This window comes from Pyxicephalus adspersus, chromosome 9 (assembly GCF_032062135.1).
Source record: "Pyxicephalus adspersus chromosome 9, UCB_Pads_2.0, whole genome shotgun sequence".
NCBI lineage: Eukaryota > Metazoa > Chordata > Amphibia > Anura > Pyxicephalidae > Pyxicephalus > Pyxicephalus adspersus.
The window spans coordinates 48,559,217-48,573,232 of record NC_092866.1 but is presented as its reverse complement, the minus strand read 5'-3'; positions in this window follow the sequence as shown (position 1 = coordinate 48,573,232).

Below are 14,016 nucleotides of genomic sequence, written 5' to 3'. Positions count from 1 at the left end.
TGAAATATGTGTAGCATAAAGAAAATGCCTAGCCATGCTCATAGGCCCTAATTCATCAATGAAATCCGCGCTCGCTAGTCGCGCGTACTTTCGCTCTTCCAGCGAGTAGGTTTCCCGCGGTCCGGAGTCGAGTGTGCTCATACACTCGCCGCCTCACTGCCAGCCGGATTCCTGCCTTGATAATAATGAGCAATAGGGGTCGCGAATCTGCCAATTAAGGCAAATAGATTTCAGATGCGTGATTAAGGAGGATCTGTTAAGCTGTCACTGGTGAGATCATAGCAATTAATTAGCGCATAGCTGCTCTCTGTTTTGGATAAGTGCTACTCACAAAATAATTTATTGTTACATTTGTTGCACTGTTTTTATACTTTTTTTTTAGGGCTAAGGGTAATATGTGTGCCATTAGAAAGAATGATTTTTTAGGGGAACAGTGACTTTTAATCCAAGCTCGCCAGTGTAAAGCTGCCAGAGATGCGTGGCTTTTGCCGCAAGCTTATTCAGTTGCTGAATTGCGCTACGGCATACGATTTCAGATCGCGAATAAGAATGCGCGAGCGAGCGTCCGATTTTGCTTGATGAATTAGGGCCATAGAATCAAAGGCTTCACACAGCTACTAGCCACAGGTGGGGTATGACAATCTACAAGTCAGCCAAACTCATGTGTTACACCATTGATGAAGCAAAGCTCTGGATTCTAATACACAGTTATGATGCAGACCTCTGAGTGCATTTAGCAATAAAAACATTTGCATACCCTTTATTTACCCAGAACCCTTCTGGAAGCATCATGGCTTTAGAAAGAAGAATCAGATAATCTTCTGCTCATGTTTTCTAGAGAATACCTATAAAACCCAACTTCAGACGAAGCTTTATACTTCCTTTTAGATAGACCCTGAAAGGTTTTTAGGAAGATTTCTTTTTACTTCCTCTCCAAAAAACACATTTTCTGGAAACAAAGAAGGAGGTAAATCTTTGACCGTGATCCTGTTGCTGTGTGTGGTTTCCTGTCCCATTGGCAACTGAACACTTAATTTGCTGTATGGATTTTACAAGTAAAAAAGGTTAAATATCCCTACTGGGGACAGACTTTTTAAATTCCTAGTCCAAAATAAAAAAAAATAAAAAAACTCTCACTACCAAATAAGTAAAAATTTAGAACATCCAGTAATATATTATATCTATCACAAATATGGGCAATATTTTGATCATAAGAGTGCTGATCAGCTGACAATAACATTACTTTTATAATGGCAGGCAGCCATTTATTACATAAACAACTTAACAATATCTCTCACAATTACCCCAACTTCTTTGTAACATATATGTAATATTGGTAAAACTTTAATATAACATTTTTTTTAGCACTAACATCAATATACCATTACTAACCCCTCCACCAAACTTTTACCTGTAACAAAGGTTTGGCTGCCTATCTTCAAAGGCATTACTACACCATTCCAACACATAGCTGCCACATAAATCTATGTTCGTAGCCTCCAAACACCACCCTGGGAAAAACCTTTTGCCGTACCCCACCATCCCACCAGCCACTTAAATCACAAGCTTTTGCCAAATAACCTGGTAGGACACCACAGATTATTAGGGCTCACAACTTCTTAAATGTCCATAATACTCAGCCTCTGAGGACTTCAGCCATTGCCCCATCACATCAACCCAGAACTACCATACTTACCTAATAAGGTGGGAGGAAAAGGAACTCGTCACTCTCCCAACTGCTTTGCTCTTTGCTCTTTCCTCCTCAACCTCACCCCTACCTCCTCACCTGCTAATGCACACCTGACTCCTCTCCACCAATCAACATTATTGACCCCATCACCTGACCTTGTGTTCCCATTTAACCCTCTGCTATCTGCTCCCCTCACACCTTGTCATGACCTCCCCACGCATACTCCTTTACTCGCACAGCCCTGGTCATTGATGAATTCTTCTTGGACAGTGGGCATTTCCAAATTATGAAGACCAAAAAGTCTTCTTTCCAAAAACTCTTTGCCACACTTTCAATTTTTAAAAGTAGCATTTGTGGCTGCAAAATAAGTAAAGGGGCTGGATATGCTACTTCCAGGTATGACAGTGACTTACATGGTCAATTTAGTCTTAATACAGTACAGGCAATTACTACATTTAAATCATGATCAAGTCAATCTTAAAATGGCAATTATGATTTTAAATATCTGATAGTAACTTTTTAAACAGGCTTACTGAACATAATTCCTTATTTTCTTGCTATGAAATTGAAGAACTATCATGCTAACTTGAGTTTTTTTGGACAGCTCAGTCTTATTACTACAGTCAGACACACCAGGTATTCACGGGATTGATGGAGCCTAGAATTTGTTCTCCTCCTAACCCATGTCGCCCTGGAGCCAACAATGTATCAGCAACCTAACACAGCAAAGCAGAGCCTCCCCTACAAGATATAGGCAGTTCTTTAATGAGTCCCTGTGATTCTAAACTCATTCTCCAGATTCCCCCGAAGCATGCTAATACCACTTGCTGTGCATTCTCTCCCTCTGTTTTCTTGTTTGCCACTTTTTCTTGCTGTAGTAAATCAAGATGATGAATTATACATCTGCCTGATGTCTTCTGGTACTCTGAATATTCCTAGAATTTTACTCACACCAAGTGCAGAATCTTCCTTAAAAAAAAAAATCAATATTTATTTGAACATCTGCAAAATAACTGCATTTGTTTTGCTACGCTTCAGCCTATTATATTATAAAATAATTCTTAAATTATTTCCTTTTTTTATAAACATTTGACTGGTAAGATTGCAGTGAATGAAATGTAAAAAAGCAGCAAAAGGCAAAATACTTCCTTAGCCTTCCAAAGGTTGTGCATTTTTGACTATGGGAAGAAAATAAAGGACTTTTACTAACCGTACTACTTTTTTTACTCCCTTACTCCTGCAGACTTCTTCCTTTCAATAGACCAGTCTATTATTATTATGTAGTATTTAATCTTATTTAGTGGCAACATATTACACAGCGCTGTACAAAGTCCATAGTCATGTCATTAGCTGTCCCTCAAAGAGGCTCACAATCTAATAGCCCTACCATAGTCATATGTCATTATTACAGTCTAAGATCAATTTTTGAAGGAAGCCAAATAACCTAACTGCATGTTTTTGGAATCTGGGAGGAAACCCAAGCAAACATGGGCAGAACTTCATGCAGATAGTGTCCTGGCTGAGTTTTGAACCTGGGACCCAGCGCTGCAAAGGCCAGAGTGCTAACCACTGAGCCACCATGCTGCCTGGACAGTCTACCGAGCCTTCTGCTGTAGAGCTTTCCATCTATGGGTTTCAGGTTCTGACATCTTCACATACAGCGCAAGTCCTGCATTTTAAGCAAGGTCGCCAAGGGCCCATGGGTATCAGATGGAAGAGCAGAGTTCCAGCCTATTGGAGAATGATGGACAAGGCAAGGGCCATACACTGGCACTTGCCCTGTCCATCTTGCGCAAAAAAACAGCATTCAATCCTTGGAACTGTGGAAAGATTCCAACTGTCAGCAACATTTTTTTATTTTACCTAGAGTTTAGGTCTAAATATGGTTTTGTCTTCACCTTTTCTCCATGGTAAATAATGTATTATGCCAGATTTAAGGAGGCACTAATTATTGAATAAGTTTCTTAGAAATAGAGAAATGGTTAATCTGAGATGACTAAACCAGTCTACCAAGTTTAAGATACATGGTTTGAGAAAAAGGCCAATTTTTAGCTAACTGGTACAAAGGTAAAGTCTAAACCTAATTACTACAATTATAAAGTTTTAACTATATTCAATATTTTTATACATGCAGATTTTGTTATATTAGAATCTGGTGGTCTTGCTTTGTTCAAACACTTACGGCAACAATTCTGTTCTTGTCTCTTGTTGGATCATCCAGGTTTTCCCATGATAGTCTATCTTCTCCAGTCTTGGAGAATTTTAATAAATCAGGCCTAATAAATCTCAAGGGTATCCTGGACACCCCATCAGTTTAGCACTTTTATAGATAACTTTGCGCAGGCCAAAGTTGCAGGAGTAAAGTTTTATCATATTGTTTCTTTGCCACCTGTTAAATGAAAAATAACAATCCCACATTGCATGGCCAATTTTTACATTCCCCACACCAAATACTCATAAGAGCATGATCTTCCCCTCTTCTACAGTGCTACAGTATTGTGTTGCATTCCAATTGCAGCTCCCACCCCCACAGGAGTGGCTGAATCTTCTTGGGTTACATTCTGAGGCTCAGTTCATTTTTAGTCTAGGGGTAATTATTTGCATTCGGCATTTGAAAAGAGAGGTAGAGGATACAAAAGTGGCTGCAGCTCCAAATCTGGATAGTGATTTGTCACAATCAAAGTAAATTTCATCCTTTCCATCCTGTAAAATTGTGTAATGTAAAATGTAAAAAAATGTAAATGTAAAAAAACTTTAATTCAAATGATTTAGGAAGAAACTTCTTCCTCTGCAGTGGGTCATCCGTGCAGTAACAGTCCCGAAACAAGCACATGTGCGTTCCTGCAGGCCCAAACTTCAGAGGTTTCTTCCCAACATCAGGCAGGTATTGAACCACTGGATGCATCTCACTTCCTTCCCAGCAGTAAAATCAAAGCCCTGGCCAACATGGTGACAGGGGGCTGCACAACCGTCTAGCCCTGCACACCCAGCCTCCTATACTACAAATCTTCCATTCTCAAACTATTTATCCATTTGTGAACTCCTGCCTAAATAGGCACCAAACAAACCCAATCACCAATAGACATATGCTCATAATTGCTCTAAAAAAAGGAAGCCAATTGGAAGAATGAGCAAAGTGACGGAAATGAGCTCATCAGTTTTCTGCTGTTACAAGTCACCTTCCCCTGATAGGTGACCCCGGATTGCCTGAGGCATGGAATCTGTGGTCTTTACCAGTGCACCCTACAAGAAGTAATGGGCCACTGATCCTAGTGGCCACCAGTCTACTTTGCTGCAAGGAGGTCATCAAGTTGCAAGCCCCAGGCTCTCCCACCAGGGGTGACAGGGATCAGATGGGTTTAGAATAAAAATGGCTGTCAGGCAGGAACACAGCAAGTCCAGGTGAGGTAATTAAACAGGCTGGGTTAAGGGCAGGAAGCAGACAATGCAAGGTAAGGGTAGTGGATGATCATAGGAATACTGGAGGGCAGACTGAGGTCAATTCCAGAAAGACACAATAGCTAACAAACTAGCAGATTAGCAAGGAGATTAGGACCCAGTAACCTGAGCCTGGAATCGAGTAGGTTTAAATAGGCTCAGCAGCCAAAGGCAGGAAAGGATTGAGTCCAATTGGGGATGGCAAGAACGGATCGGGGATGGCAAGAATTGGATTGGGGATGCCAAGAACGGTGGGAATTTCATGGCTAAAGGGAGTTGGTGATGCTGCACACAAAACTGTGTAACTCTGGGAACATTATAAACAGAAATAAGAGTTTTTAGCAGGTAGCACGAGCAGCATGGTGGCTCAGGGGTTAGCACTCCAGCCTTTGCAGCTCTAGGTCCTAGGTTCGAATTCCAGCCAGGACACAATCTGTGTGGAGTTTGCAGGTTGTTTGCACTCCCCGTGTCTGTGTGTGTTTCCTCTGGGTACTCCGGTTTCCTTCCACATCCCAAAAACGTGCAGCAAGGTTAACTGGCTTCCCCCTAAATTGACCTTAGACTACATTAATGACATATGACTATAGTAGGGACATTAGATTGTGAGCTCCTTTGAGGGACAGTTAGTGACACGACTATGGACTTTGTACAGCGCTGTGTAATAGGATGGCGCTATATAAATACTGTATAATAATACTGCTCCCTAATATGTATTCCATCTGTGTTTTTAACTATGTGATTGTAGAATTACTGTATTTGCACACATCCATAGCTGACAGTGGCTTGAGTCATTTACACTGCTAATATTACTGCTACTTTAAGGGTAAACAAAAGTACTCAAGCATTTCCAGAGATAGACAGGGTATTAGCATTTTTAAATTAAAGTAGCAAATTCAGTGCCATCTACAACAACACCCCTAAAATCCTTGGCATTCCACCTATGTAAATACCGACTTATGCACCAAAGCTGAGGATTGTTTCAGGTTCAGAGAAAGTGGTATGATATATAAGACTTTTGTTCTTAGGTTTAGACATAATTTAAGTACAATACAGGGAAGCAGCCATCAACCTAACTCTAGATTAGTAAGCTATACAAAGAAAATGATTATTTTCAATAGTAGAAACTGGAACTACTGCTGATTTCCGTGCATACGCTGCGCGGTTAGACAAATCCAACAAAAGATCATTATGACTGATTTGGTTTACTGAAAAAGGAGCTAAGTTTATTTGACATACATAATGCAGTATGGAAACTTGTTGCAGTTCTGAGTTAAGCTGTTTGTTTCTTTTGGAGAAACTGTGTTAGTGAAAGCATTTAGAATGCTGTGGTTTTTTGGGATTTGTGGGCAGAAATAAGGTTGATTGCAAATAAAACATTCCTTTTCTGAAAAGTCTGGATGAAAGAAGATACATAAAACAATGCTAAAAATATCAGAAATTCATATAAATAATGATATCTTAGTGGATATACATACAACCTGCATTTTGCATGTATGTACATCTAATGATGAATATGTAACTGGTGTAAGAGGTATGTTCAGTTTTAAATGGTCATTATTATATATACTATTAGTGCACTGGAATTGTAGCTGTTTGAGGTGTTAATTTTTTTTCTGGGGCTTGGCTTGGATAGGTTCCAGTGAACATGATCTCCAGCTGCACTCCTTATCAGGCCCTACATAAAGCCTTTGACTTATGCAAACCACCATCAAAACAACAAGCAAATACAGGAAGACTAATAAGTTCAAGACTCCTGTGGTACCGCCCAAAGGTTCATTCACTCAGGACAGACTTGATCTCCACATTTTTAAAATGGTGCTGCAAGACTCAACCAGATCCACCGCAGGAGAACACTCTCTTACTGTGTTTTCCCTCTGGTCCCAATTAGGCATGGACTCAGCTGAGACATACCTCAAACTCAGTACTATGGAGTTCTGTCTATTAGAGCCTGGACAATAGTCTAATCAAATTAGACAAACACGACTAGATACCCACAAGAGTGTAGTCTTCAAAAAAGAAGAGGGGGCATGGTACTATCGATGACATGCCCACCCCACTTCACCCCTGCCTATGTGTCACTCAAAGGGGAAGAAACTTCCCCCAGAGTGACCTCATGATACCCGAACCCGCCAACTCTCCCATCGCAAGTCCGAGCCTGCGATGGGAGAGTGGGCAGGTAGTGTTCAGAGAGACAACCCACCCACTGCCCTGAGCCTGCGATTTCATATGGGAGACATGGTCTGCAGGTTTGGGCGGTGCCCCCCAGCGGGGTCCTTCTCCTGACCCTGTGGGGGGGAGTACCGGCCAGAGCCACAGACCACCATAGAATTCTTTGCAAAATAAGAGTGGGCACGCATGCCCATTCCCTAAAAAAGTGAGAGCACGGCATAAAAATTGATTACATTGGCATTACTGTCCTGAATGACTACACATCATTTGGGATCATCACCTTTAAACTGTACTGAATATGCAATATAACAGTGGGCCCTCTATTTCATTTGCTTAAGTTCTTTTCTTACATTATATACCACAAATGGACATTTGCATGGTTTGCAAGATAACCAGAGGTTTCTAGTATTTAGACCAGCGATTCTCCACCAATATTCATCCAGAGGTTGCTATGGGTTCCTTGAATTTGTATCTCCCAAGTCATTTACCACTGATGATCTTTATGTTTATTTGTAATGATCACATTCTTCCCACTGACCACCACGCTTATCTAATGTGAGGTGGGGATTTGATAATTAAAGCAGAGGTTCCCTGAAAGTTATTTCAAGGGTTCCCCAAGCTAAAGAGTTCAAGAAACACTGCCTTAGACCCTCTCCACAACCATATAGGCCAACCTTTACGTTACGTATGTGTCATACTCAGCTGGAAAATCCTTGCCCCTCATTCCTTCCATGTAACAAACAATCTGCTTTGCTAGAGTTCAAAAGAATTAGTATAGTTAAACCCTAAATTAAAGGGAGCTGTGTAAAGAAAATAATCTTCAAGCTGCAAAGACATCAAATCCCTTCTATTTAGTAGAGTGCCTTTACTTTTTTTGGATTCGGCTGGTGGAAATTCCAGTCGCATGCCTCTCTAAAATATTTTCTGTTCATATTTTTTTTTTGCTTTTTTTACTTTTCTCTGTAGCTAATGTTACTCTATACCAATCTACTCTACACCAATCAATTTTTCAGGGTTTCTTTACAAGCAGACTTCAGACAGAACTCATAATTCTACAATAAGCGTAAAACATGAATGGCTATTTTTGCATCTCATTTGGTTTCCGGATGCATCAACTGGAAGCAAAAAATACTGTTCCATAAACTTTGGCCAGGGAACAAGTTCTGGTGCAATACAATACTGCAGTGGGAGCCAACCATGGCTCCACCTCCAAGTTTATACAGTGCTTTATTTTGAAATCTAATTTCAGCTGGATGGGGGCTGTTTAGTCACTGGCAAGAGTGCTATTTCTGAGTTTTATGGTTTAAAAAAATTAATTCTGAGGGCTCGTAACCTGACCTTATATGAGCTGCCAAACTTTTTTTACTTATTCTAAAAGCGTATCTAAACCCAACAAAATTTTAATGAATTGCAGCTTACCCATCCTTGCAGATCAAGTGGCATATGTTTTATTTTTCAGAATTCTTTTCTTTTATTTTCCCCCAGTTAATCTGCCATTAACAACTTCCTGCGCTAGGGTAAAATGTATACTCACTGAGTCAGATTTTTTTAATTTCCCCAAGACTGGAGAAGACAGACCAGCATGGGAGCCCCCATGCCAGTCTATCTCGGTCAAGGATTAAAAACATTTGCAAAATATTTGGAAATGATTCCAGGTTTGCTGGGTAGCCCAGGTTATCCTATGATAGTCTATCTTCTTTAGTTTTGTATAGGATTAATAAATCAGGTTCCCTCTATATTACCTAAGGTCAAGCACACAAAAGTAAATGAGGACTAACCAATATTTTCCTGTTTTTTCTTCCACATACTATCCCGAAATAGAGCTAGGAAAAAAAGCTAACAAAAGTGCAGCACATGGAGAAATCACAGGAAGTTTACCAGATTTGTGGTTGGTTTAAAAGGTATTTTCTTGCAATTATCCAAAAGATATAAAAGGATGCTTTCAATTTTATATTTACCAAACCAAAAGGGAGCATATATACAAGAAGTGCATTCTTAAGGTTTAAAGAGATTTTAAAGGAGTTCTCCTGTAACTGAATAAAAGTTTTTTGGAGAACTGACTTTTACTTTCCAGACATTTACTTGTCAAGGCTCAGGTTTACATCTTTTATCATGAACAAGGCAAGATATTATATCCTTTGTGTGTATTGAGTCATAGTCTACGTGTTTTATTCATTACGTGGCCTCTGCTTCCAGGTTTCAATTCTTCCAAAGGGAACAAAGTCAGGCATAAAAAAATAAAAAAGATAAAAGGATTCCTGCGTAATGGTTACTTGGACCAAAATTAAATAAAACCACAGCACAGAGCCCTTCTGAAAAGGCTTCAAATAACCGTTGGTGTAAAAGATTATTTCATTCTTTTCTTCACTATTAGATAAATAGCACAAATTCTACATAGTACTTTCATTTTGATTCAAGAAAAACATGAAATTAGGCAATTCAAGTAGCAAAGCAATGAGAACTTGTGGGAATACTGGCTGCATGAAATTTCAGTAACAGCTATTATTGTGGAGGGGATTTTTACATTTGTGTTGTTTATAGATCTGGTGGTAGTTTTACATGTATAAGGCAATGCTTTTGGACCATATGCACCCTCAGGTAGGTTCTCTACTTTTAGATAATCCATTCAGATTTTTTTGCTATTGGAAATGCAATCACTAATGGGTTAGAATGCATTTAAGGTTCCACATTGGCTTAAAGAACCTTAAATAATACTGGGGATTACCCTTATATTAAGGAGTATGGGATATAATGGTCTGCATTTTTGGAGCTGGTATGGTTATCTGCTGGCTTCATGTGAACTTTGACCTTATGGAACGTTGCTGCATATGAATAATTGCCCTGCCCTGTAAGCTCCTTGCAGGTAGTTTTTTGTTTATGTTTTTTTTTTTGGTTTTTGTCTGATTGATGGAACTGCTAGTTTTCTTTTGTGATTTCTATTCTTTATTTAAGAACTCTTCTAAACAACTACAAAGTATTTTATTTGTTACCTTGGGCTTCACTTTTAGACAAATAGCAAATCACAGTCACCGTCTAACGTAATATGTAGGAAGTAAGGACTACATATGTAATATGCACAAAGGATCCTATAAATGGATATAATAATTTTGTTAAAAACTCCAGTTAAGAGAAATAAAGTTACATTGCAGTAATGGTAGCTGTTTGGTTCCCAAAATATTTGTAATTTGTTAAGCCAGTGTTGACATTAATTATGCCTGCCTGAGAAAACTCTGTCATGTAAAAAGGCAACATAGGGGGGCATCGGAAACATATGTAGGTAATGTGTCTAGAATGGATCTGGAGGTGTCTAAATGCATTGGCACTGATAAGCAGTTACCATGAACTAGACCAGTGCTTTTCACCCAGGAATTCCGTGGAATTCTAGGGTTTCTTCAGAGGTTGCTAGGGGTTCCTCAAGCAATGAGAAATGTGTGACTAAAAGGTAAGTCTAACTGATATCAATGATTTTTTTGATCTGTAAGGGGGGCCAATAATGTGGAAGGCACTCTTCCTGCTGACCACCACGCTAATGTACTCTGTGTTTTGCTCCAAAGAAGAAAATAAAAATGTATTCCTTATTTGTAGGGATTTTTAGTGGCAAGTAAAAATATAACAAGAATCATTTTTTAAAAGACATTATAGATATTTTATTGATAACAAAACATAAAAATGAATAAAATCAGTATAAAAACTTTGTAATATCATAAACCATACCAAAACCTCCTGGCTATTCTATTTTTTATCCCTAGGGAGCCTCACATATTAGGGCTCTCATACAAAGGGGCACATAGCTTATTGTTATTCTCAACGCGTTTCACAGGTTCATATCTGATTCATCTGGAGTACAAGAGGTAATTATTATTAAGGAAGATGCTAGATTCATATAAACACAGCTGTGGATCTTGAAATCAAAGCAACAGCAACCAAGACAATAGATGACACAGCAGCCCGAGGTAGGTATGTGCAATAGAGTACCAGCCAAGTGTTTTTAATATTTATTTTTGACCAACAAAAAATGTGGTCCAAAAAATCTATACTCGCTTATTGCGGCTAGGATAATTCATTGTGGTATAAACTGGGTAGATGTAGCCATTTGCCACACAGTCTTCTGGCTTCCCTACTGCAGCAGCCGCTCTATGTGGCTCTTAAATATTTACCAACCACTGAGATAAAAACTTTTCAAAATACTGTGTTTTACTGTGTTTTAAATACTGTGTTTATGGTGTTTTAAATATAGTAGTCATAGCAAGAGTTCCCTGAAGATATGAAGTTATTTCAAGGGTTACTCTATCTTAAAAAGGTTGAGGAACACTGCACTAGATTACGACTGTTCAACTCCAAACCTTGGAGGACATCATGGAGGAGCTATGAGTTCAATTTGTAATTTTTTGTAATCCACCTATAACATGTACTGTTGGAAAAAAATATTAAAAATGTATGTGAATCCTGGCCCTGGAGGGCTGAAGTTGAACAGCCCTACACTAGCAAAAATAGGGGAGCTTCAGGGTTTTACTGTGTTTTACTCAGGTTTATTATTGTGAGGTTCTTATGAAAAACCAAAACTTTTTGTATATTCAGGAAAATATCTATTACCACCAATATAAAATGCAATAAAAATCAGTAAATATGTCTTTAGCAAGATGTGCAAAAGTGTTTATACATCCTGACCACATGAGGGCTGTGGGCATGAAACTGTATAATGCAGGGAACTGTTTTTGTGATGTGACCTTCTGTATTGGTTGACAAAAAGGCACATGTCACATTTTTAATTGGTAATGGGTAATTTACTGAAGTTACCAGCATTTTCTGAACACAGAAAACTGGCCTTAGGTTGTCCTGGTCCAGGACAAACACGTTAGGTTGTCCAATTGGCCAGGTTAAAAACACGTGGAAGATAACTGCTGGTAAGGTTCAATAGTAAATTTCATGTAGGGGTCATGTTCAAATTTTCCTTACTATATTGAAACTAAAATGGTAAATGGAACCAGTTTGAAATTGGAAGTGATATTTAGTTAAATGGATAAGACCCCATGCCAAGAGCAGCTTGGCATGTCACCACCGTACCACAAAGATGTCATGGCCAGTGCCAATTTTGTACTTTATCTAGTATAAACACTGATAGAGATGACTCAAGAGCAAAATTAACAACATGTAGTTGATCCAGCAAAGAATTTTTCATGGTAACCTTTGGACTAAAACTCAATACTCTGAAGCAACAGTACTTTAATGTTGAATTATCAAAATCTAAGATGTTAGATAAGTTATGTCAAAAGTTGTTGGTTGCTAAAGAACTGAATCTTCCATTGGCTGGTCCAGTTCTATCCTATATCTTTATCTCAAGTTTGTCTACATCTGTTGTGGTTTTTCACAGGTAAATGAGCAGATAAAAAAAACAATGGAGCAACTGGTAGCAATAATTATAAAATCTAGAGTGTGGTGTAAGGCTACGTACATACTTGCAATGGTTCTCGGGGCCGATATTGGACGAGAATCTGGAGTTTGCACAGTGCCCGTCATCCATCGTCCGAACGATTGTTCCAGTGGATCCACGGACGATGGGCGACGAATGATCTTAATAGAAGTAAAGGGGGAGAGCACGCAGCGGGGTGCCGCTCCGTCGTTCCCCCTCTCCTCTCCATAGAGCAGAACAGGGCTGTATGTACAGGACTCGTTCATCCATCGTGCAGTCCTGAGTCAATGGAAAGGATCGTGAAAGATCCTTTCCAATGACAATTATTGCACGTGTGTATGCAGCCTTACTGTAGCAGAACCCTTGCTGTCCTGTCCTGAAACTCCCCATTTATTTTCATTGTCATATAGTACAATAGTACTAAAGTTGAACTAAGGCTTCCTATTAAACAAATCCTACACGACTCAGATATAAATGGCTCTACAATTTAGTTTTAGACCCCTTTCAAAATCTCATAAATACCTATTGATCCTGCCAATGATGTCCACCTAATGCTGCATTGGTAACACTGCTGTGCAACTCATGTATTCAGAGCAGTGTTGCCACTCTCACATAAGCTGTGTAATCTTGTACAACTGAGGGAGAAGAATTTTCTGCATCCTCCTTCCAGCTATTTATGGTGTACATGAACCAGAGCAAGGCTAGGGCAGGATAGCCAAACATTACAGCAAAACTTTTCTGAAAGACCTCTGTTTATACCCAGAGAGGATCCTTGCAGCATGCTGGAAGGGTATTTTAACTTAAACTGTGGATGATGTATTAAAGACTGTAAAACTGCGAAGATTTACTTTTGATGTACCTAGGATGTATTTAGCCTAATTAAATTGAAAGTTATGTTGAAAAAAAAGACACATGCCCTTTAGGTCAACCAAAAGGCTAAGATAGATAAAACCTAATTTCCCAAAATAAGGCAAAATACTCAAATTATGATCTAATCAAATCTACTCAAAATGTAAAAACCTTTAGGTGCAAAATGCAAAGAGCCATCACACAACTATCAAATATCAAACACTCGGCCTTTAAAAAATAAAAATAGGTATAGTGCCTATTTTACCTATTATACCTATAATAATGACCTTGAGATCCTGGGCCATTCAGAACTAATTCTGACCTGTTCTGACATCTGACAAATTTTCCTATTCACTCATAAATGTTATAATAAAACTATATGTCATTTATTGCTACAGTATATAATAATACCTACAAGGTCAATATTGTATTCTATGCGCCATGCTATTTTTTTTTTTTT